Source organism: Canis lupus, chromosome 31 (assembly GCF_048164855.1).
Source record: "Canis lupus baileyi chromosome 31, mCanLup2.hap1, whole genome shotgun sequence".
Lineage (NCBI taxonomy): Eukaryota > Metazoa > Chordata > Mammalia > Carnivora > Canidae > Canis > Canis lupus.
Window position 1 is genome coordinate 37,711,989 of NC_132868.1, and position 24,508 is coordinate 37,736,496.

General features: G+C 49.2%; 1 protein-coding gene across 4 annotated transcripts in view; it reads right to left on the minus strand.

The window, feature by feature from the left end:
• The window catches only part of PLD1 (phospholipase D1), a 204,424-nt gene extending 180,343 nt beyond the window's left edge, over nt 1-24,081 (minus strand). Inside the window, exon 1 of one of the 4 annotated variants that reach the window (XM_072808073.1) lies at nt 24,010-24,081. The gene's annotated coding sequence lies outside the window, so the exon portion shown is untranslated. Of the gene's footprint in view, nt 1-1,779; nt 2,006-9,973; nt 10,219-14,193; nt 14,243-24,009 lie in introns of those variants that run through there. The other 3 variants (XM_072808075.1, XM_072808074.1, XM_072808078.1) reach the window with 3 other exon arrangements.
• Nucleotides 24,082-24,508: the final 427 nt, after the last annotated feature.

Below are 24,508 nucleotides of genomic sequence, written 5' to 3' on the forward strand. Positions count from 1 at the left end.
CACCAGGAAAGGGATCTAGAGTGTATTTGTCTGTGCTATAATTTATTTGATGTCAACATGCCCAGAAAATAAAATTAAGGATATTTCCCCCTTTTTAATGCTCATGGTATGGTGTTCCTGTTCACGGTGTTTAATGTTCAGGGTGTGGGGTGTTGGGGCAGGGCCGGGGTGGGAAGCAGTGGCAGTTCCAGTATAAACAAGGCAGGCTGACGCAGGGTGAGGGCAGATAGCTCCTATGAAGCACCACATTCATCGCGCCCAGATTCTCACTGGAGAAAACGAACTATCTTTCTTCTCATTATCTAATGATATTCAGATAATACAAGAATTAATTAGAATGAAACAAAAAGAGAAAAAGCGTTTTCTTTTAAATAAATACATTAGGGACACCTGAGTGGCTCAGGGGTTGAGCATCTGCCTCTGGCTCAGGTCGTGATCCTAGAGTCCCAGGATCGAGTCCCACATGGGGCTCGCTGCATGGAGCCTGCTTCTCCCTCTGCCTGTGTCTCTGCCTCTCTCTCTCTCTCTGTCTCATGAATAAATAAAACCTTAAAAAAAAAAATTAGCACTGTCAGCCTGAAGAACAAAAGCAACCCGTGTTTGTGGGTTCACCTGCATTTCCTCCCTGTGAGAACCAGAAGCAGGCCTGTGACCAGAGGAGATGGGTGATAGGAAAGGAGGGCCCGATTAGCAGCGGCAGGGAACCAGGCCAGGGCCCCAGGCTGCCCACCAGGGAGGCGGAGGCGTGAACCCCCCCTTAGCACCCAGGACTCCCAGCCCCTCATCCAGCCCAGTTCATTCAGTTAGCACGTCACTGAGCCCAACAGCTTGCTTCCGCTTTTCCAAAGGCCCACCTCTCACTAATTTCCCAAATAAAACCCAAAACCAACAAAGATCTGCAAAAATCTGCAGCAGCAGATAGCCCGGAGTAACACATTCTTTATTACACATTCTTGGAGTTGTTCTAAGCAGCTCTGTGCGTCTCCCGAGCACTGACCCGGGCACGTTCGGTCGGAGCCACGATGCAGCTCGGCTCAGGGCCAGGCCGAACAGCTGGGGCACACCTGCTGCTGCGGCTCTCCGCGCTGACACACTCGTCACTGCGCAAGACACCGGCGCTTACCGGACTCCCGTTGATGCGCTTCTACGGCCAAGGGCGGTGATGTGCGTGCCCCTAAATTGTTCCTGGCCGTTACTGCACTGATGAGTGGGTGCTTGTCTGAATTGCACTTCTTGTTCCAGCATCTACCGGATACCCACTCTCCGCTACGCCGTCCGCCAAGCACAGAGGACTCAGAGTTCAATGGGACACACGCTGTCCTCCTAAAGCGGGCGATCTCATGGAGGAGGCTGCCTGTGTGGCCCTACAACCAAAATCTACTGTGCACCATCACAGCTGTGCATGAAAGGATTGTGCAAACACGGAGCGGGGACAGAAGTGGTTCAGCCCACAGGGAAAACGGGTGGTCAGGGAAGACCCCAGAAAGGCACAGGAGGTTCTAGGTCTAAGTGGACAAGGGAGGAAGGGCATCCTGCTCAAAGCACCCTAGAGCCGCAGAGCACATGGCATGCTGGGCACCGAGAGTCCTGGGATGGGGCAAGAGAGAGAGAGGCACAGAGAGGATGGGAGTATGAAACCACATGGAGAAAGGTCTTGCTTTGGCCTAAATGCTTGTGCCTCCCCACCCCCGCCCCCCAGAAGGCCTATGTTGAAATCATAACCACCGGAGATAATGGAATGAGGAGGCGGGACCTCTGGGAGGTTCTCAAGGTCCATACCTTTTTTGTTTCAGATCCTGCACTCGTGCAGCAGCAAGTCCTCATTAGCACCGTGGGCCAGACTCGGTACCAGACGCCGCACTGGGGCGAGCTCAGCACGAGACATCTGCTCTCCTGCGGCCCTGACTGCACACAGCAGTGGGGGGCCAGGCTGCAATAACAGCCCGCACCCCAGAGCTCCGGAGAAACAGCAGAGCGAGCGGAGGCGCAGGACAGGGCTCCGGGTCCAGAGCCGGTCAGGGAAGGCCTCTCCGACAGGTGATGTGGAAGGAGAGGATAGGAAGGAAGTGAGGACACAAACCACACCACATGTGTCATTTCTCACTGGTGGCAGCAACATTCACCACACTTCCCAGCATCTGTGGCCACTTCTTAGAAGACCTTAGTAGCTTTGCTCGCAGCTGCTGTCACACCAACCCCTAAGAAGACTTGGCTTTTTCGTGGAATGCTCAGATGGGTTCTCAAGACCTGTGGTCCCTTCCCTCCTGCAAATCCACAGTTATGGGGTCTCCACCCACCGGGTCTGCTGGCTCCAGTGGCTTCGTGCCTCCTGGGCCAGCAAGGACTTTACCAATCCCTCCGCTCACTTGACCACAAGGTTTCTGACAAAGTCTCATCGGGCTCTAGCTTCGCCCTGAGTAAAGTTTGATAAATCTCTGCTGAACAAGTGAATGAAAGCCCCAATTTTGAATTACATCTGAAGGAATAATAGACTTACATTTGGAAGAAAACCCCAGATGTGTATTCTTTCCACAAAACCAAGCCCGACCATTTGCAACTCTGCCCTCACCAAAAGTCACCAACTTCTGTGTTGAGGTGAATTTAGATCAGATAACAGAACTAAGTTTTTCAAATTCTTCACTGTCTTAAGATATTTCCATATTTAATATAAAAGAATATAACAGTTCTGGAATTAGTGGTGATTAATTCAAAACTGTGAAGATACGAAGAATCACTGAATTGCAGACTCTAAAAAGGTGAACTTCATAGTGTGTCAATCAAATCTCAATAGAGCCATTATTTTAAAAAAGAATATAGAGAACTCTTCCAATAAAAGATTAGTGAGCATCTGAGTCTCATCAGTAAAAACAAATTTGCAATGCTACTAATTTTTCCTTTAGCTACAAAGCTATTTTGGGCCTGAATAAAGAATGAAAGGCACCATTCACATCTCTATATACGGAAGACAGAAAAGCCACAGATGAGAAAAATAATTTGTGCTATTAAAAAAATTGGACATCTTGCCATAATAGTTTTAGAAGCAAATTTTAAGTTCTGTTAACTTTGATGAGCTCACATGGCTGATGAGCCTCAAAGCCCTTTACTGGCCTAACAAAAGCATGAAGAATAAGGTCTCAGCTATCTATGATAAATGGAGCGGGAAAACAGCAGAAAAAATTAAAATGCACACTGCCAGCCTCTTGTTAGCTACCAATGATATTATCAGTCCACTTTCTTCCAGAATATCAGAAATGAGGAAACACTGATCGGTCTTTACCGCAGCTCTCTCTGGACGGCCACTAAATCATGGTCTATGATGGCTTTGTGTGATGCGTCGACCTGGTGAGCCTGAACCACACGTCCCAGAATTAGCTTTCTTGTATGTTTTCAGGTTGGTGGTAAGGAATATTCTCTCCCCGGTCCCGGAGGAAGGAGGGGGGACAGCCACCTTTTTGCAGGACACACACACACACACACTTTCCCAGTTATTCAGTCAAATATAATTTAGTGCTGCTGTGAAGGGCCCTTGCAGATGTAATTAAGGTCTGTCATCAGTTGAATTTAGTCAAAAGAAAGATGAGGATACTGAATGGGACTGATGGAATTAGCTGAAAAGCTCTTAAAAAAAAAAAAAAAAAAGCTTAAACCCTCCCTGAATCCAGAGACTCCAAGCTTTAGCTCCTGCCCTTGGAGTTCCAGTCTGCTCATGATATACTCTTGACTGCTTGAATTTCAAAACTCTTATGGATTTCAAGCATGCTTAGCTAGCCCCACAACTGGGCAAGCCAATTCCTTACAATAAATCCCTTAAATCCCGATAACCTACTAGCTCGCCCTCCATGATAAACCCTGACTGGTTCATGATATTGGAGTTACTACTATTGAGAAGACAGAAGACATTGCAAGAGGAAGACCTCTTGGCATGGAATCATCCGGAAAGAAACTAAAGAACCTTACTCTCCCATGAGCTCTCTCCCAATCTCTTGCAGTAACGACCAGGAGACTGGGGGTGAATCAATTGTTCAAAAAATGAGATTTATAAATGAGAGGGAATTAAATACAATGCTGCAGCCAGGCCAATGTGCTTCAGCTTTGGCTAATGAGATGTAAATAGGAGTGATGGAACTCTGATGCAGGTCCTTGGGAGACCACAGACTCTTTTCTTCCCCCCTCTTCATCCAGTACAAGGTCTGGAGGCTCAGCAGCCATCCTGGTCAAGGGCCACCACCTGGACAGGGCAGATTGGAAAGCTGGAGTTGCCTGCAGCCATCAAGCTTCCAGACTGCTTTCACATGGCAAGCAAAGCCACGGGGGGTGGGGGGTGTCTCTGATACTGGTAGCTAAACACAATACCTAACTGACCCAAGGAGTTTTTTCTCTAGTTGTCCTCTTCCTGTAGCAGCAGACTAACACGTCCACGTTGATGCATTATAAGGAGCAGTGACATTTAATTCCCCCCAGTATTCCCCTGTGCATGGGGACACAGTGAGTGTTTAAGAGGATCAGAGCAGAGAAATCCACCTTTATTTCTCCATGCTTCTCCGCGTTGGCAAAAGGCTACAAAAAAGTCTCTACAGTCTGCAACATGTGTCCTCACAAAGCCGCTAACTTTGATTCCCATGGCATAGAATTTCATATGGCAAGCCTGTGGTCACATCCAAATCTACTTATTCGACAGATTTGCGATGTAGAAAACTCACTCTGCTACCCCTTTGGGCAGGGCTCTGTCTTTTCACGTTGGAGTCCTCTAATTTCTCCCAAACCAACAACCCTTAAACATGTCTGGGGTAGAGTTTTTTTTCGTTGAATGCAAAACCACATGGTCATTTCAAAGCCTAGACTTCAGCAGCACTGGGCTTTCTGGATGTTCAGGAACATAACCACCGAGAGCAGCACACACTTTTGGTGGTAACCTGGCCTGCTCGCACTCTCTTGTGTCCTTCTCTCATGGTGAAAAACCTGCCTGACACACCAGGCAGCTGACAACTGGGAGAGAGAGAGAGAAAAAAAAAATATATATATATATATATAAATATAATCAGGCCTGTGACCAAGAGGAAAATGAAGTGATTAATATGGAAAACACAGCAAGAAACATCAAACAGGAAAAAAGAAAAAAGTTGACATTTCCCTTTAGCTTAAAGTAGGTTGGTTTACTCCCCACATGGACTATCATGGGGCCGGAGCAAAGTATGGACATGGTCACAGTCCATGAAAAAAAAAGTGAAAAAAGTGTCACTGTCTTCCTGACTCTGCATCATTTATGATACTACAGATCATAAGAAGGAAGAAAGGAGGCCAGTTCGCATGATCACAAGTCTGAAAAGATAAACTTGGGAAACTGTCAGTGTGAACACACTGGGCCCCACTGTTCCACCATGTGTCTCAGCTCCATTGGGCCATTTCCTTCGGGTTCAGAGCTCCCCGGACATTCCTCCCTGTCCAGTCCTCGGGCCCCGAGCCCCTGACACTTTTCCTGAGCACAGGCCAATGTCTCTCATTCAACATCCTCACGGGAAGACCGTCTCGGTCGCGGCCTCACGGGCCTTTCTACTCTTAATGCCTCCGTTCATCTCCTCTCCAACATCCTGACCTGTTGCTCCACGGGCACCTCGTTTATCAAGTTCAAAACCGAGCACGATTAAAATCTGCCTCGCACCTCAAGTGCATCCTCTTTCCCTCTCCCACAGCCCAGGGCTCCCCCCTCTCCCACAGTCCAAGGTCCCTGCCCCCCGTACTCCACACCCAAGCTACTGGCTGCATGCACCCAGGGGCCGTGCCCACCCTTGGATCTACTTCACCTCATTTTTCTACTAAGAGTGGTGGAGGCTGATGACCCACAAATGAACTTCACCCACCCTGTGAGTGTGGATGGATTGGGGCGGGGGGGCTCCTGGCCTTGAGGCATTTATCTCCACGAGCTGATCTGCAAAGGCGGCAGGGGGTCTTCAGGCAGGGACACCTCTGTGGCTTCCAGGGACCAAACCAGGACGAGGCAGAGGGGCTGTTTCCAGGCCCAGTTCCACAGCTGTGGGGACACGGAGAAGCCCATCTACCCCTGCCTCTCTGAGTCATGGAAAAACAACCCAGCAACTAACTTCAAGCTCCTGGACTCAGATTTATGCGAGGGGTCCCAGGTACACCCCTGATTCTGAAACCTTTCTAGAGCCTCCTCCCCCAGCTTTGCAAACTTAGGAAAATAAGGCCGTGGCTTCCTTGGCATGGATCCCATTCTCCCGGAAGGCACCCCACAGCTGTGGTGGGGGCAGGGCCTCAGTTTTCAATTCTTTTGGCCCAGGGTCATCAAGCAGAAGATCGGCGAGGACATGCGTTTTACACAGGTAAGAGCTCTGTAAGGCTCCAAGAGCACCTGCAGGAGACTTCAGTAAAAGTCATTTGAAGGCAGCCCTGTAAAATCTGCATCACCTCTATTAACCTGACTTCACCTGAACCCTCGTGCTGGCAGTGTGAAGACATTCCCCAAGTCTATCTTCTACTTTTCACCCCTACTCCGGCCCAGTTACTGTTTCCTTGCACGCCCTTTCAAAATATTTCTACAGCTGGCTACCAAGGTGATCTTCTAAAACTATAACTCTAGGAGTGGGCTGGGCTGACCCATCCCAGTTCCTGAGAACCCACTGGAAGTTTTCAAGAATTTTATTAGTTGGGGCCACCTGGGTGGCTCAGTGGTCAAGGGTCTGCCTTTGGCTCAGGGCGTGATCCCGGGGTCCTGGGATCGAGTCCCACGTTGGGCTCCCTGCAGGGAGCCTGCTTCTCCCTCTGCCTGTGTCCCTGCCTCTCTCTGTGTGTCTCTCTCATGACTAAATAAAATCTTTTTCTTTAAATGTTATCAGTTGTTAAACACACCAATTATGAAAAATTAAACTTACAGTGAAATAAATTAAACCCAAAGATAACAACTATTCAAGATCCACCACTTCTTTGCTACTTTAACACATTTTACTAATATCTGTGTCTTTGAGGCTATTTAGGGCTAATGTTGCCCATATGTGAAAATACTGTGAAAGGCGCTACTGGGCATCTACTCCCTGTAACTTGAAGTTGGCTGTAATGGGACAGTTTTCATAGGGAAACTGGCAATCCCCTATAAATCACAGTTTGATTTCTGTTTTGAGGATTGTCTAGGCTTAAAAAAACTGATGGACCAAATGTTAATAAAATACGGGGTGCCTATAGCAGGTATATTGCAAAAAAAACGAAAAGCTGTGGAAATAATTCTCCTAATGCTGTCCGATTCACAAAGACGCTTCATGAACAAGTGAAGTTCTGGGCCGTGCCGTCGTCGTTTCACCTGACGGTACTCCCTACTGTAACAAGAGCGCATCAACCACCCGCTTTCATCCATTGCAACCATAGGTTGGCCATAAGTTCAAGAGTTCAGCAAAAACCAACAGAAACCTGTCAGAACCGGGGTGCCTCAGGCGGTTAGGAGTCTGCCTTTGTCTCAGGTCATGATCCCTAGGTCCTGGGAGGAAGCCCCACCCACACTGAGCTCTGCGTACTTGTGCACGCACGCACTCTCTCTTTCAAATGAATAAAATCTTTAAAAAAAAAATCTGTCAAATCAATCAGCTATGTGCACTTTACAATAAAGAAAGCTGTATGATTTATTATTTATGAATTGCGTGCTACACATCCATTATGTCAGGATAATTTATAGCACATGTAAGTGTGTGCATGCACACACACACACACACTCATTGTTTTCTGGAGAGTTGGCTGTTGAACCTTCCCGACAGGCCACTGTGCACCTCTGACTACATGGTTCCTCGGTTGCGAATCCCTCCAGAGCTCCCTAGTCCGCCGCCTTTTATGCTTTGCTTCAAATCCTCTCAAACTCACCTCAGAGTCCTGCCATTGGACGGCGGCCAGTCCCATGAACAATCCGGCCAGCTTCATCCACGTGCAACCTGACGGGGCCTCTTCAGCCCAGGCTTCCCTGGTACCGCTTCGTGAGGCGCCCACGGGGACCCCCCAGGAGCCAGGGATGCCCAACCTGAAAGAGTGGAGCTGCCCTTACCCAGCGGGAGATGAGCAGCAGACAAAGGTCCGCCCTTCCCCAGGTGAGCTGTGTTGAGAGACACCACATAAGACTCCTCCCGAGAGGAGGCCCCAAGCAAGCAACCGCGGCTCCTGCTCCCACTCCCTGGGCCTTCTCCTCTGCTCTCGCACAGAATCCCCAGTTAGGCCACCTCGTTCGAGACTTTCCCGTAGGATCTATCCTAGGCGCCTTAACTGAGCAGCAACTACCTTCTGGAACTGGGCCTCTGGCTAGCATGGCACGCCCTGGTCACAAAGGACACACATGCTCTCTCCCACTCTGATGCTCTGTTCCCCACTTGGGATTCTAAGGGTGTGCAAAGAGGTAGAAAATTCTATAATCTACTACAACCACGACCTCACAAATGAGGGAACTGAGGTCCAGAGTAGGAAAGCCTGGCCCAGGTGCCCAATGGCTAATTTAAGACAGAACTGAAAGCTCTCCTGGTTTTTACGGCCTTCTGCTTCCTAACGTGCCCAGGAATATCTATGTTCTAGTCCCGAAAAGTCTACTGAATTAACTGTTTCCTCTTTCAACCTCTCAAAATACCGGGATTTCCATTTCCCTTCAAACTACTGCTTTTTATTGCCTCAGCCTTTTTGTCTCTCACTAAAGAAACAGGGGAGGCCTGGGTGGCTCAGCGGTTGAGCGTCAGTCTTCAGTCCAGGGCGTGACCCCGGGGTCCTAGGATCGAGTCCCGCATCGGGCTGCCTGCATGGAGCCTGCTTCTCCCTCTGCCTGTGTCTCTGCCTCTCTCTGTGTTTGTCTCTCGTAAATAAATAAATAAAATCTTTCAAAAAAAAAAAAAGATAGTAATTGACTCTTTTACTCAGTGGTTCAACCCAGTTCCCCCAACATTTGCTGGCCACTTTACGTAGTCACTCGTGAGGAGTGCAGTGAGGAAGACAAAAATGATTAAGACACGTCCTTTACTCAGAAGGAGCTCATAATCCAGTGGATGAAAGAGAGGGTTGCGCAGAAATCTATCGATATATGCTGTGATTACTAGAATAGGAGAACAAGCCAAAAAGATTTCAAATATCTAGTTATTTGAAATATATACATAGAAATACACGCAGAAAATGTTCACGCGCATAATATATAAAATAGGAGGAACCGGGCAAGTCGACATTCTTAGAAAACTATAAGCAAAACTAAGTTTAAAGAGAATTCTATTTACAGGTGCAGGTATTTTAGAGCCAGTGAGTATCCAGGATCAAGCAGTCACGTATATCGGTGCCTGTTACACACGGGCCATTTGCTTTTTACACAAATATATTCTGTAATGTTTCAGATAAGCAGCAACTGAAACATTGATTACCATCAAACAAAAAGCGACCTTTCAAAGCTCCTGGTCCGGGGCCCTGCTACAGAAACCAAGGTTCCAGGTGTTCGTTTTCTTAGCAAATCTGTTTCTCCTGCGGGATCCAGCCACTCTCATTCTTTCCCAATGACTTAGACTTGAATCCTCCACCCCTCTTGACCTTTCCATCTCCCTGTCCCCAAGCAACGCCCACACCTGTGGCTTCTGCGCAGACGCACCCATAACTGCATCCCTCCCACGTCCACGCTCTTCTTCAGCCCTTCCCGGTGTGGAGATTGGGCTGCCCCAATAGTTCCCGAAATCACTGTCTCTTTCCGAGTCCTTTGTCACGGCGCCGGAGCTGCTCTTCTTAAGCATGGCTCTGATCATGCTGTTCCCTTGCTGCCAACATTCCACAACCAAAAACATGTTTCGTTTCACTTCCCCGCTCCCTCATTCTCAATTCCATCTGCGTCTGGGTGTTCCTTTCCACCACACCACTATTCAGTCCACCCATGCTAGACTAGCCCCTGCTCCCACACACCCCCTGCACTCCCCCACTCATCAATAGATTGGGATGATGCCATCCCCCCCCCCAAAGGTCCTACCTGTCAGGTCTTTAGCCACTCGCCAAGATCCTGCTCCACCTCTCCCTCTTCCATTGGGGCTTCTTAGATCTCCAGCTGTTCATTCATCTTTGGACCCACTTCTTCACACTCTGGTGCCCACTGCACATTATTTATACTTATTTCACAGCATTTAATCTTTGAATTGTGGTAACTGATGTGTCAGCTGAACCATTAGATCAGTGGTTCTCAAATCATGGTCCCCAAACCAGCAGCATCAGCATTATCTGGGAACTTGTTAGAAATGCAAATTTTCCACCCAGCCCAGACCTACTGAATCAGAAACTCTAGGGTGAGGCCCAGCACTCCATTCTGATGAGCCCTCCGGGGGATTCCGGTGTGCAGTGGAGTGTGAGAACCACTGAACTAGACTGTGAATCCCGAGAGGGTAGTCACTAGGACTAGGTTAATGTATCCCAGCTCCAGAGGCAGGGCCTGAATCAGACAGGAAGTACTAGTGGAATTTCCAGAAATAAATTGCCAGAGTCTCACTAAGCCAGTTGCAGAGACGAAACCAGAACTCAGGTTACCATGAATATCAGGCCAGAGTTCCTTCCAGCATTGACCACAGCCTCTAATTGTGAATATAAGCCATTTAAAATCATGCATAAATAGCCGTGTGTAGTAGAAAATGCACTTAAATTACCTAAGAATGACAGATTGTACAATTAATAAGTCAGGGAATTTTCGGTCTGTAACTGCAAAAGGATGAACGAGTGGAGCTGGTCAAGCAGGCTTACTCAGAGATGCCCCGCTTATGTGAGATCCTGCGAGAACTGAAGGATAATCAGCCACTGCACTTGTGTTCCTCAAACGTCTCACAGGACTATGAACAAGTAAATTATGCTCACAAGTGGATTTAGAGGCAGACTCAGAAGGCTGCCTTTTTAAAAACATACCATACTGTAGCCTACTATCTTTCTTTTAAATGCAGATTTTTCTAAGTAAGCAGCTTTTGACCAAAACATCTGCAAATACCTTAAAAATGTGGAAAAAAGCTGGCATTTACTGATGTGAATAGGTTTTTACATGTCTCGCTTATTTATTTTGGGCCTCCTCTTTAAAACTGATGAAAGTTGGGCAAAATTTTTGAGAATTCATTCTTTTTTCTCTCAATCTTTGGAATCTTTAAGGGCTTACTACTCCTTACGTGCCATTCTTCCTTATGTTTTGTGAAGGCTGTCATGTGAGCCATCACATGGGAAAACCCATTTTTTCCATTCTTTCATGACTCATTTGTAAAACGACAGACAAATGGAAGTATCACTGACCCCTTAAAATGTGAAACCTAAAGAAACTTTAAAGGGAAGGGAAAAGTGCTCAGGCTACTGAGTCCAGGTTACGCTCCCCCACACATGTGTAAGTCTGTCCTTTTGTTGGACAATCAGCCACGGCAGGAAAGCGGGCTTGATCAGATCAAAGAGGACCAGTTAAATGCTGTGGGAGGCTTTGCAAAACTGAACGAAGGTGTGCTCAGTAAATTACGATCACTTAAACACCCGCCACTAATGTAATCCTAAACTCATTTTTGCAGCATTGAGCGGTGCATCTACATTTTGAAGAAAAGCAAGCCTCTGCTTTGGGAAACAATGTCCTCCAAGCCTAGCCTCTGATGAGAAGAGGGTCCAGGTTGGCTGGAGAGCCCAGAAGCTAATTCAGGACCTAAAGACCCTCGGTTCAGGTGGGGGGGAGGGCACCATCCTCCCTGCCCTGGGGCTCTGATACCTCCCTCGTACATCAGCTCTGAGGGGCGGCGTGAAGAGACTCCCAAGGCTAAAGAAGCCTAGGCCTTATCTGAAGCTATGGCTCTCCATCCCTGCCCCAGACCCAGCTTGGTTTGCGTGCTATGACAAAGAAGAGAAATTATATTCATTTCTGGTCATTCCTGCTCATTGAATATATGGTCATTTTAGTTATAGACAAATGTCAAGGCCTCTCCAGATCCTTGGCCCTAGGAAACGAACATATGAGGAAACTTGAACTACTACATAGAAGTCATCAGATTAAGGGTCTATGACTTAATCAATAATCAAATTAAATTGAGAGCAAAATCCTGGGTAGAATCAGAAGACATTAATATACACGCCACTTCAATGAGAAAGAATGAGAACTGAATGTCTGATCTGGCTGTGTTAAAATAATTACAGTCAATTAAGTGAGGTGCTTATTCTTTATGCTTACCTTGTGCTTAATTATCATGCAATACAATAATGACTTCTCAACATGTTCTAAATTAATGCCGTTATTCTTGATTTGATTGCAACGGTAAATGCTTCATGCCTGTCTAGCCAGATGTCAAGGTCCACCTGTGGTGTGGGCCTATCACTTAGTCCTACTGGGAACTGATTCACAGGCCCGGGTGCAGTTGGTCACTCATGGGATAAGCCATGCTGGGATGGGCCTCACACTCTCTGTAGGAGGACTGGGTCCTCAGTGGGCCTCAGAGCACTAGGGCCACGTGGGTAGCCCACTGCATATGAAGCCATTAACCAATACCTGGCTCAGATGCATCTCTGGCCCAACTGGCCAGGTCATCTGGTCTCCACATACAATGGCCCACAACTTTGATGTTAAAAAAGGAGAACTTGCCTATAACCAAAACCACTCTCTAAAGAATTCCTGTGTGTGTAGACTAGCACAGAAACAAGAACACCTAAAAGCACTGAATTTCAGAACAGAATTAACTAACAAAATACAAAAGAAAATCTAGACCACTAAAAGAAGGAAAGAGGATGAAATATTATTAGAATGCTTTGCCTTTATTTTAAACCAGGTCGATAGGCAGGTGAAGACACATTAGACTTTTAGATGCTTTAAAAAGAGGTGAGATATAAGTTTACATACAGTCTATTTGACTTTATTCTTTAGTAGAGAAAAGTACTGCATACGGCACATTTGTCTTAGAAAACAGAAAGCGAGAAAGACTGGCGCAGGGGCTTCTATAACAAATCAACCACTCTTTGAGCTGTAAGTACGCTGATTTACGTTTTCAATTTAAGAAAAATCTAAAGAAAAAAAGATAGGAAGACCAAAAAGTGTTCTTAAACCCCTATATGTTATTCCACTTCCTAAGGAGTTTTTAAATGACAGATGACTACAGGCGCACCTGGGTGGCTCAGGTGGTTAAGCATCTGACTCTTGGTTTCGGCTCAGGTCAAGATCTCAGGGACCTGAGATCGAGCCCTGGGTCGGGCTCTGTGCTCAGTTGGGAGTCTGCTGGAGATTCTCCCTCCCTCTCCCTCTGCCCCTTCCTCTGCTCATGCTCTCTAAATATGAATGAATGAATGAGTAAATGGATGAAATCTTTAAAAGACAGATGACTACAAATCTCCCTAGAGTTGATCTCAACATTAATTTAACATAGAGTGCAAACTCAGTATACAATAGGGGAAAAGATGCCTTTTGACTTTACTTCTCCAAAAAACAACTGAATACTTATATTTGAACTTTATTCTTGCAAAAAAATAAAAATTTAAGTGATAATTCATTCTTTACTGCTCCAAATAAATAAATGCATAAATAGGATACTTAAAGGGAAAAAAAGAGGGAAAGATTTTTTAAAAGTTTTCTAACATTTTTAAATAACACAATTTTGTCTGTTTGAATAAAATTCCTAAAAGGCCAAATGTAAAAGTAACACAGTACTGGATTATATAATCCAAAGTACAAGATAAATATCCATGAGTCCACATTGATATAAATAAGTCATTGAATAACTAAATAAATAAGGACGAAAAGACAAATTTCCCATGCAGAAACAATCTAAATAATTTATGTAGCTACCAGCCTCTCTAGGGGGTAGAGCATAACTCCTCATCTCAGTAGCGTGGCTGCACACAGTGACATTCTTCCAAAGGGTTCAGTACTGAAAAAGGGAAAAATAAGTAACTTGGCTTTGGAGAACCCTAATAAATACTACCTCAGCCACGCAATCAAAATTTCCATCAGCAATCCTATGTCATGTTGATGGTGTGGACCCTCGATACAATGTGATGAGAATGGTATTTTACCACCGGGTTTTTTTTTTTCCCTTCAAAACCCATAATCCCAGTCTAATCAGGAGGAAAACATCATAAAAGTCATGACCGAGGCACATTCTACAAAATGCCAGTACCCCCTTAAATAGTCAAGGTCACCAAAAACATGGAAAAGTCTGAGACACAATCACGGCAAGAGAAGTGCAAGCAGACAGGACCACTAACCGTAACGGGGTATCCTGGATGGGTATCGGAAGAGCAAAGGAACACTCGGGAAAAGCTGAGGGAACCTGAATAAAGTATGGATTTTAGTTAATAATAGTACGTGCATGTTGGTTCCTTAATTCTAACAAGCATACCGTCCCCACGTAAGATGTTCACGACGTAGGAAACCATAGCTTACCCACGCACACTCTTTGCAACTTTTCTGCAAACGTAAAAAGCATCTTTTAAAAAAGGCAAATACACAAAAATAAACAATAAACTAAAAAGGCAAGTATACAAAATTATGCTTTTTTAAATGAGATGGTGTTGGTGAACGTGGGGTGTAGAGAGAGAAGCTCCAGACGTCTGCTCTTTGCATCCCGACCCCAATCCCAGCCTGCCCCTGAAACATGGAGCAGTTTGAAAACCACGATCTTGAAAAACTGGAACGGGTTCCCACCACAAAATGCCAGCCCGTTCCAGGTGGTGGGGCAGGCCTCAGCTCACGCCCTGGCCCACAGCTCCAGGCGGCGGAGCCACATCATCCGCGCAGGCAGCACAGGACTCGGCTCAGTCCTCTCCAGCACTGCAGACCCCGGGGGATGGCTGTCGCTGTCAACCCTCTTAGCCTTCTCGGCAACAGATCTGCAAAAATCAGCTCATGTGAGGTCGGACAGCCAAACCTCTCCAACATGCACTTCTGGCCTCCTGGTGTCCTACAGAGTGATGCACGGCCCCCAGTCCCCACCTCCCTGCCAAAACTGGCTCTAGTAGCACTCAAACAAGGGGACAGGGGTTTCCCAAAATTGATCAGGTTTACTTTATATCACCTTCATGTTTAATCGATTCATTCTGTCACAGATTATTCACCCATAGGGACACACAGTGCAGCTGAAATCAAATCCTTACAAGCTCTCTGAAAATTTAAGGTGACATTCACATAGAAAGCTACAGATGGGGACACCTGGGTGGCTCAGTGGTTGAGCATCTGCCTTCGGCCCAGGGTGTAATCTTGGGGTCCCAGGCTCGAGTCCCACATCAGGCTCCCTGCATGGAGCCTGCTTCTCCCTCTGCCTGTGTCTCTGCCTCTCTCATGAATAAATAAATAAAATCTTTAAAAAAAAATTTGTGGTCATCTAAACGCTCCACAGTCTTTAAAAAAGAAAGAAAGAAAGCTACAGATGTTGTTTCCCACTGGTCAACAGTGACCCTTGTTCCAAATGGCAGTAACATTCCATGGTGAATCACTGCCATGAGCATGGTAACCTCTGCAGGGTCAGGAAAGAACAATTAGGAGAGCAGTTGAACCATTTGGGAACCCAGGGGTCACACTAACATCATATTCTCCTATAGCAACTTGGAGAGGCCTCCATTTGACAAGTGATTAGTGAGCACCTACCACGTGCCAGGCAAGACCCCATCATCAAGAGCCTACGTTCTCATGTAGAAAACTTGGGATTCAAGAAAACAAGGCCAGAAGAAGAAATCAGATAGGAATAGGTGCAGGCATGAAAATAACCCATGATAACAGGCTGGGGAGGGGGGGGCGCCTGGGTGGCTCAGTTGGTTGAGCATCTGCCTTTGGCTCAGGTCATGGTCCCAGGGTCCTGGGATCGAGTCCCATATTGGGGCTTCTCCCTCTCCCTCAGCCTCTCCTTTTGCTTGTGGGCTCTCCCCCTCCCCCCCCATTAATGAATAAAATCTTTAAAAAATAAAATAAAATAATGGGCTAGGAAGGATGAGTCTGTAGGCAAAGCAAGGCAGATGTAGTGGGGAAACAGATCTCACGGTCAGAGGAAGCTTTTCTAGGAGGGTAACATTCAAACAGTTTCTCATGGACTTAAATGTTAAAAAGACACAAGCCATGCAGGGACTTAGAACAAGGGTGTTCCGGGCAGAGGGAACCCCACCATGCAAAGGCCCTACAGTGGAACCCAACTTGGTGTGTTCCAGAAACGGAACCCTCCTGACAACCCCAAGAGAGGGGCAGTGGCAGTTCCGAAAGGTGAAAACTGAGGTTAACGTAGACACAAACCCAGCACCCCCGACTCCCCTGCTAGCCTTCAAGCGCTCCCCAGAGCTTTCTGCCTAGCTAGGCCTCTAGGCCCCACGCCTAGCTCCGGGAATCAGGCCCTGGTATGAGGAACAGGCTCCTGGGGCAAAGACTCAGGCAAACTGAATGCTGTTTCACTGAATGAGAATCCCAGGTAGCAGGTGTGGGACGGAACCTGGGAATCTGAATTTAAATAAGTTCCCAGGTGATTTTGTTTAGGCAGACCTGGGAATTAGTGTGATTGAGGGTAGGGAGAGGGCACGGGGGGGTGGCGAGTTGGAGTGTGGAGAGCATAGTCAGAAGAATCCTATCTCTGCAAAAGGATAGAATCAAGGATTAAATTGAACGCAGTTGCGATCGCAAATGTCTGGAACCAATCATAACCCCACCAGCTAACAGGAAAAGACAGATAAGAATATTGCATCAACCGGTGTGATTCTTTCCCTCCCGTCCCATTTGCAACTCGGAACCACCAAGACAGAAAAGAGCTGAGCAAATCTCTTTGGTCACAGTGACAAAGGAGGAGGGAGTGAAGAAGCTCTGACGTCGCATGGGGGCACAGCCGGGGACGTGCTGCTGGTAGGGGAGAAGCCCTCACTGCAGTGTGTGCCTATTTCCATGGTGTAAATACTTCCACTGCGGCCAGTTTCAAGCTCCCAGCATGCATTTTGGGAAAAGATGGGCACTAGTTATGGTATTTTAAGATTTTATTTATTTATTCATGAGAGACAGAGAGAGAGAGAGGCAGAGACCTAGGCAGAGGGAGAAGCAGGCTCCTCACCAGGAGCCCAATGCGGGACTCGATCCCAGGACCCCGGGATCACGCCCTGAGCCAAAGGCAGATGCTCAACCACTGAGCCCCCCAGGTGCCCCTAGTTATGGTGTTTTTGCCATATAGGAACAACAGACATAAATAACTTCCAGAACATAAATAACAGTAAATATACTAAAATATAACCGGTGAGTGATGACTTGTGGCATCCATCACCTTCATTTTCAATATCATTTATTTAATGTAGTTTCAAAATCTAAACTGTATTTTGATTTTTCAATAGCAGTATCTTTAACAACTGGCTCACAAAATTCTGGGACATTGAAAAATCAGCTCTCAGTATGAGCCAGTTCTACCGGCAAAAGCTTTAAAACGAACAGTCCACTGGGGCACCGGGGTGGCACGGTCAGTTGGGGGCCTGACTCTCAGTTGAGGCTCAGGGTCGTGATCTCAGGGTCATGAGACGGAGCCCTGCTTCAGGCTCTGTGCTCAGCCCAGAGTCAGCTTGGAGCACCCGCTTCCTCTCCCGCTGGCCCCTCCCTGTTCCTTAAATACTTATATCCTTTTAAAAAACAAAAAGAACCATCCACTGCCTTTCCTTTCCCTTCCTCTTTTTGGGTCTTGGTCTTCTCTTTCCTGCAATAAGGATATGGCAGTGCCTGGAGATCTGCTCCGAGGAGCCCTGGGGACCCAGAGCTGAGGGGCAGCTGGTGCCAGGTGGTGGTCAGGGAGGGCAGACTGGAGGAAGCGGCTGGCTCGCTGTCCCCATGTAGGAACTGTCAAAAAGAACAGGTCTCCTTTTGGGTATTTTATATACTGGGATTTCACAGAAGAGCTCTTTCAGAAAAGCGGTTCTCAGGGGTGGGGTGGGGAGGAGTAACCATATATATATTTTTTTAAAGCATGAAAATTTCTGGTCCAGGTTATTGATGAACAGTCTATACCTCCATCCATCATTTGTGCAGAGCTGTATCACCCACGGCCCTATGAAGATAACAGTGCCAGCCATGCCCTTCACCCATAAAATGTGAAGCTAAAGAATGCGATGGGAAGGGTGTTCTTCTGACACAGCCTGAGCTAGTTCACTCTCACCTTGAGAGTTCTTAATTCTAAATACATTTTAAAGGGACCCCCCTACACGTACGCTCATTGGTAAAGAGCAATGAGTCATGCTTCTCCTATTAAATGCATCAGGGTTCCTCTACCACATGCCATGCTACACTTACGGATTAAGAAAAATCAAATTTTCTAGCTAATCTCACAACATACACCCTAAAAGTATAATGATCAAAGGCACACAGTTCATTCTCTCTAGTTGCACCCGGCTGTGCAGCCAGCAGTCTTCCCACTGCTTCGCAACACTGGGGTGGGGTGGGGGGCATGAAATCTCCCCCTCATTCAAGATTTTGCCTCCCGGGCAATTTAGCAGATTAGCTCCAGGATGGTCAAAATGATTATTAAAATAGTGAAGCATTTCCCCCTAGGTTGGCAAATACTGCCCCCTCCCCCCAAAAAAACACAACACACCCTGGCCTCTCCAGATCTTCCCAGGATCCCTATCCCAACCTCCTCAATCAGGAGGTAAGGCTTAGCCCAATGATTTCTCCCCCATAGGCCACATCGCAGGGCCGCTCTAGCAGCAATTCCAGTTTGCTCGGTTACTCATGGGTGTCACTCCTCTGCAACTCGGGATGGAGACAGGAGCGCGGGGCGTGACAGAAGGGCACCCAACGTTTCCTGCGCCGTTTCTGTGTTCCAAGCTCTACTCCAAACACTTTCTGGGCATCGCTTCCTGCGGTCCTCACAACGGTCCTGTGAGACAGGTGCTACTTTTATCCCTGTTTTACAGATGGAGAAACTAAGGCATAGAGAATCTTGAAGTTACTTGGTGCTAGAGTCCTCTGGATCTGAATCCAAGCTCTAAGGCCGAGGCCCGTGGTCATTTCTCCCGGTGAGGACTGTGAGGAGCCCAACCGGGCCTTACAGGCCTCACAGACCAGCTTTGTTTTGTTGCTGCCCCATCACCCAGCTTGGTTGTTGGGATTGAGGCCAGGTAAGGGTTGGGGTTAGAGTCTTGGCTCCACATTTCTAGTTTTGAAGTATTTACCATCTACATATCCCAGTAGGTGGGTTTTTCCTTCGGGTGACAGGATTCAGGCTGGAGTTCCCCCGCTCCTGTTCTGTTTTGTGGTGGTGGTGGTGGTTCTTTTTGACATCACAATCATGTTAGTATCACAAATAGACTTCATCTCCAAATCCTGTACCCTTACCTGAGCTCATACATTTTTATTCCAAAGTGGGAACAATGGTGAGAGTTTTTTTTTTTAAAACTATGTCAAATCTCATCTCCAATTTGTTAGTTATTTGTCCTACTCTTAGCCCTTTTTTGTCAAATGTTCCACTTTGAGCTCTGCATATTCATACCACCTCACTCCCATACATCTGGAACCGTTCTCTTGCCCCCAACCATGGAACCCCCCCTCCCAATCTATTGCTACCTCTCCAATCTCATTTCAAAGGACTCTTTCATCAAACCTTGGGTAGAGAACATTGCAGAGAAAAGGCCAAAAACATGAGTACAGATGATAAATCCCACAAGACTGTTCACTCCACATCTACAAATGTATTTATAAGAGTAGTTCAATGGCACAGTAGAACAAATAACTAAAACATCAGCCCTAAAAACCTTCTTTTCTGGAAACAGCTTTTTTGAGTAAAATGAACCACATCATCTTCCTTCATCCCTTCAGGCAGCTCACAGCTACTGTTCACCATAATGGACAATGGAGACACAAAAATGGCAAAAACACAGCCTACGGCCCCAACGACCTTTCCCTCCCACCGGGAAGATGATAAAGGAAACATCTGCAAACCTAGCGATTTCCAATGTCATGCTCTATATAAGACCCAGGCCTATGAAAGTGGTATAAACAAAAATAGAATCGATTGGTATGAGGATCCCAAGCAAGGCCTCAAGACCCCCCTGGTATCTCGCTGTCCCCATCCTTTGTTGATCAGCAATGGTTCTAAGCAACATTAAAGTCACTTCATGATAAACCGAAGGAAGGAGAATTTGCAACTCCCTTTGGCATCCCGGGGCCCTAAGAGGTAACACACTGAAACACAGCCTTGTGTAAAGAACTGGAAGCTTCGAGCACTGTCTTCTCCCTCTGTGTGCCCTCTTCCACTTCCTCCTCTCTCTGCATTTGTTTCTCCCTCCCTGCCCAACACTTTTCCTTTCCCAGGTGGATTCCTTACAGTCCCGCATCCAAGTGTACCATCTGTAAAAGCCGACTTTGAGAAAAATCAGTGTTGATCAGTGAACTTTGATTTTCCTGATCTTCATATAAAGTCTGTCAGTTTATGCCCTAGATGTGTGTCTTTTTCTCTCTCTCAACAAAAGGCCTGAGCAAACCAAGTTATTTTTATTTCCATGTTGCTCTTGGCTGATTTTCTTTTGTGCGTCAGAGGCTTTCGAAAAGGTTCCCAACTCGAGGTCCAAAAGGCTCAAGAAACGATTGAGCACAGAATAAACTATTCCCTTCATGCAGAGGGGAGCGCGGGGCCACCAGCATCACCAACAACTGGGAAAGGAATCTGGGGCCCTAAGCAGCAAGCCTTCCCATGGCCCCCAGTTGGCCACAGCTTCTGCTCTGGGCACCCCTGACATCACCCAGGACTTAATTTAGCAGATTAGCTCCAGGATGGTCAAAATGATTATTAAAATAGTGAAGCATTTCCCCCTAGGTTGGCAAATACTGCCCCCTCCCCCCCAAAAAAACACAACACACCCTGGCCTCTCCAGATCTTCCCAGGATCCCTATCCCAACCTCCTCAATCAGGAGGTAAGGCTTAGCCCAATAGGTTTCCAGGACTCTGCCCAAGGCTCCCAGCTCTGGACATAACCAAACTCCACCTTTATTTCCTCTTCTGGAAAATAAGGGAGTTAAAAAAAGAAAGAAAGGAAAGAAAGAAAGGAAAAGGGAGTTGAACTGATTTTCTGATTGTAGTTATGTCAAATAATTTCTCCTGAAGGACAAAGACAAGCTAGGAATATCACCTGAAAAAAGTTTTATTTGTTAGAGGAGGATGGAATCTCAGATTATATTGTAGTGGTGAGACGGCCGTGCCCAGATTCTGGGTACAGGCTGCCGGAGATGGGGCCCCAGCTGTACCATATGCTACCTGTATGGTCTCTCTGTGCTTCAATCACCTCACCTACAAAACGGAGATGATAGTATTACCTCCTTCACAGGGATATTTTGAGGGTTAAATGCGTCCATGCTTGCAAAATGCATAGAATAGTGCCCGGCACATAGTAAGCGCTATATAAATGTGGGCTAAATCAACCAACCATTTATTCTGTCCCTGCAATGTCTGTTTAATAAATTCAAGAATTAAGAAAATTTCACAACAGAAAGAGAAAAACACTGTGACACTATGAAACACTTACATAACACACGCTATTGTTGAATGGCCCAGCACTAAACATCTGGGATCCAGATTTTACACTGCACTGTGGATTAGGGAGCCCAACACACTGGAATGCGTTCCCACTGCAGCAAAAGATAGGATTTGTACAATTCCTTTTCTAATCAGAAAAGTCACAGGCTTATGGGAAATTTAGGTTACAAGTTTCTCATTTTCACTCTGCAACAACAATTTATCCACACCCCAGCTGGAGAATACATTTTATTGTGTGGTGCTAACACTTAGGGGATTGTAACCATAAAACCAGGCCTGGCACAGGGACAGCTGTGTCCCGAACACAATGACTCAGACCAACTGGGAGTTTAAAGAGCCATATCTCATGTGCTGAGTCCTCCAGCACCAATGTTTAGTGAACACCTGGAGGGCAGAAGAAATTGCCACACCCAGCAGCCAGCTTGGCCAAAACCGCTTCCAGTTACTAAAAGGGTGCCACGACCTGAGCTCAAGCATCCTCCAGATACAAGCCCCCGCAGGGCTCAGGGAGACAGAAGTACTTAAGTTCTGTGCAAGATATTAGGGACGGAAACTACCAGTAACAGTAACTGCCTCCTGGATTCCTCCCTCTTGATAGGTAAACTTCAAAATACCCTTATATACAGATTTCAGCAGCTCACCAGCTTATCCTTTAATAGGAACTCGGCCGGCAGATCTCTCCTGAGGGAGCTAAGATGTACTAAACACCAACTGGCTGTGGCTTCTCACCTTTCCTCCTTAAAAGCGCATTTCCGTAAAGCTGTGGGAAGGAGCTATTCTACGCATTGTAGTTTTCATGAGAAAACTAAAACCTGCAGCACAGTCACCGGCATCAGGGCATCACCATGTTTTGAAAACCCTACAAGGCAGATGACATGTCTTCTGCGGATGGACAGTGGTGATGAGAACCTAACAACGAAAAAGCGCTTCGGGGGACTGAGCTGTAGGCTTACAGGCGGTCAAGATGGCAAATTTTGTTACCTTTTTGCCACAATAAAAATTAAAGAGCTTAACCTCTGTAAGACTTGAAGGTAAATGAATTTCGTGATATATTTTGATTAAGAAACGCACACTGGGGAACCAGACAACTTCCAGGAAGCAGAGTCTCCCCCCACCTAGTTTGAAGTGAGTCAACAAACCTCCATGGGCCCTACACAGCCCTTGTCACTGCGGTGAACAGGGACACACGCGGTAAGGGCGCGTCCTCCTCCAGGCCTGGACTACTGTGCACTTTACAGGACTGCGAGCGGCAGTGGCTCCTGGAGGGCCGGATCGGAGCTCACACGTTTAGCGGAAAGGTCCCCAAACAACATTTAAAGGCTACACACAAATTGTGTGTGTAGCTCACAAAACGTCTAATATGGAAAGAGGCCTTTATCCCAACAGGCGGGGTGTGAACCTGGGGTGTGAGCGGCTCCAGCCGCGGAGGCCCTTCACCCCTAGGCTGTCCCTTCCGGCCTAACTGCCTCTCGCTGCATCGCGCTCGCGGGGTACCTGGTCCCCGGGGCCCTCGGGAGGCCGCGGCGGGGGCAGGGGGGCCGGGAGGGCCCGGACCAGGGCACCGGCTCGCTCGGGCGGCCCGGACCGCGCAGGGCGGCGGCAAAGGGCCCCGGATCGGGCGGCACCGCGCGGCGGGGACACGCACACCCGCCCTCTCCCTGCGCCCGGCCCACACCCCGCGTCCCCGCCCTCCCCCTCCCCCTCCCCCTCCCCCTCCCCGGCCGGTGGCACCGGGCGCCCCGACCCGCACCGGCCCGGGGCAGCAGCCTCGCCCCCGCCACCCTCCTCCGGAGACCCCGAGACCCGCAGCAGCCTCGCCCCCCCCCGGAGTCCCTGCAGCTCCCCGCCCCCCAGGAGCCCCCAGCACCCCCCGAGTCCCCCAAGCGCCCCGCCCCCCAGGAGCCCCCAGCACCCCCCCAGTCCCCCCAGCGCCCCGCCCCCTAGGAGCCCCCAGCACCCCCTCCGAGCCCGCCCCCCAGTCCCCCCCCAGCGCCCCGCCCCCCAGGAGCCCCCAGCACCTCCCCCGGAGTCCCCCAGCGCCCCGCCCCCCAGGAGCCCCCCAGCGCCCCGCCCCCAGCCCGCCCCCCCGGAGTCCCCCCAGCGCCCCGCCCCCCAGGAGCCCCCCAGCGCCCCGCCCCCAGCCCGCCCCCCCGGAGTCCCCCCAGCGCCCCGCCCCCCAGGAGCCCCCCAGCGCCCCGCCCCCAGCCCGCCCCCCCGGAGTCCCCCCAGCGCCCCGCCCCCTAGGAGCCCCCAGCACCCCCCCGAGCCCGCCCCCCCGGAGCCCCCCAGCGCCCCGCGCCCCGGAGCCCCCCGCCCCCCAGCTCCCCTCCCCCAGCCCCCGCAGCGGCCGCCGGGGAGAAGCGCGCTCCAAGCGCGGCGGCGGCGCCAGGACGGGCCCGAGGGCGCGCACCGGGGCCGCGGGGAGGCTGGTCCCTCGGGGCCGCGGCGGCCGAGGCCGAGGGGGGCGGGAGCGGCCGGCTGCCCGGGGCGGGACGGAGGGACGGCGGGACGGAGGGACGGAGCGCGGGCGGCGGGAAGCAGGTCCTACCTGCGGGGCAGGCGGGCGGGGCACCTGCGCGCTGCGGCGGCTCCGGGCCGGGCCCCTGGCACCGCTGGCCGAGGGGGGCGGGGGGGGCAGGAGGGGGCGGGGGGGGCCGCGCTGCGCTCCCGCCGGAACTCGCGGCCGCCTTGGCCGGACAGGGGTGGGGCGAGGCGGTGCCGGCCGGGGCGCAGGGCGCAGGGCGCAGGGCGCAGGGCGGGGGGGGGCCCTGGGGCAGCGGCCCGGCCTCGCTCCTCCCTCTCCCGGTCCCTCGGGGCCGGCCCGGGTGTCGCCCAGCCGCGCGGACGCAGGCTCCTCGGCGGGCCCTACGCTGACTGCTCGCGGGGACCCCAAGCCCCCCGGCCCCGGCGCCGCCACGTTGCAGGAGGGACCCGCGGGCCGACAGGTGTCCTAACTTGGGGCGACGCGGCCAAGAGGTGGAGCCGCCGCCCCACGTCCCCTGCGAGCCTCCGTCCCACCTGCTCGCCGGGTGCTACTGTTCACCTGG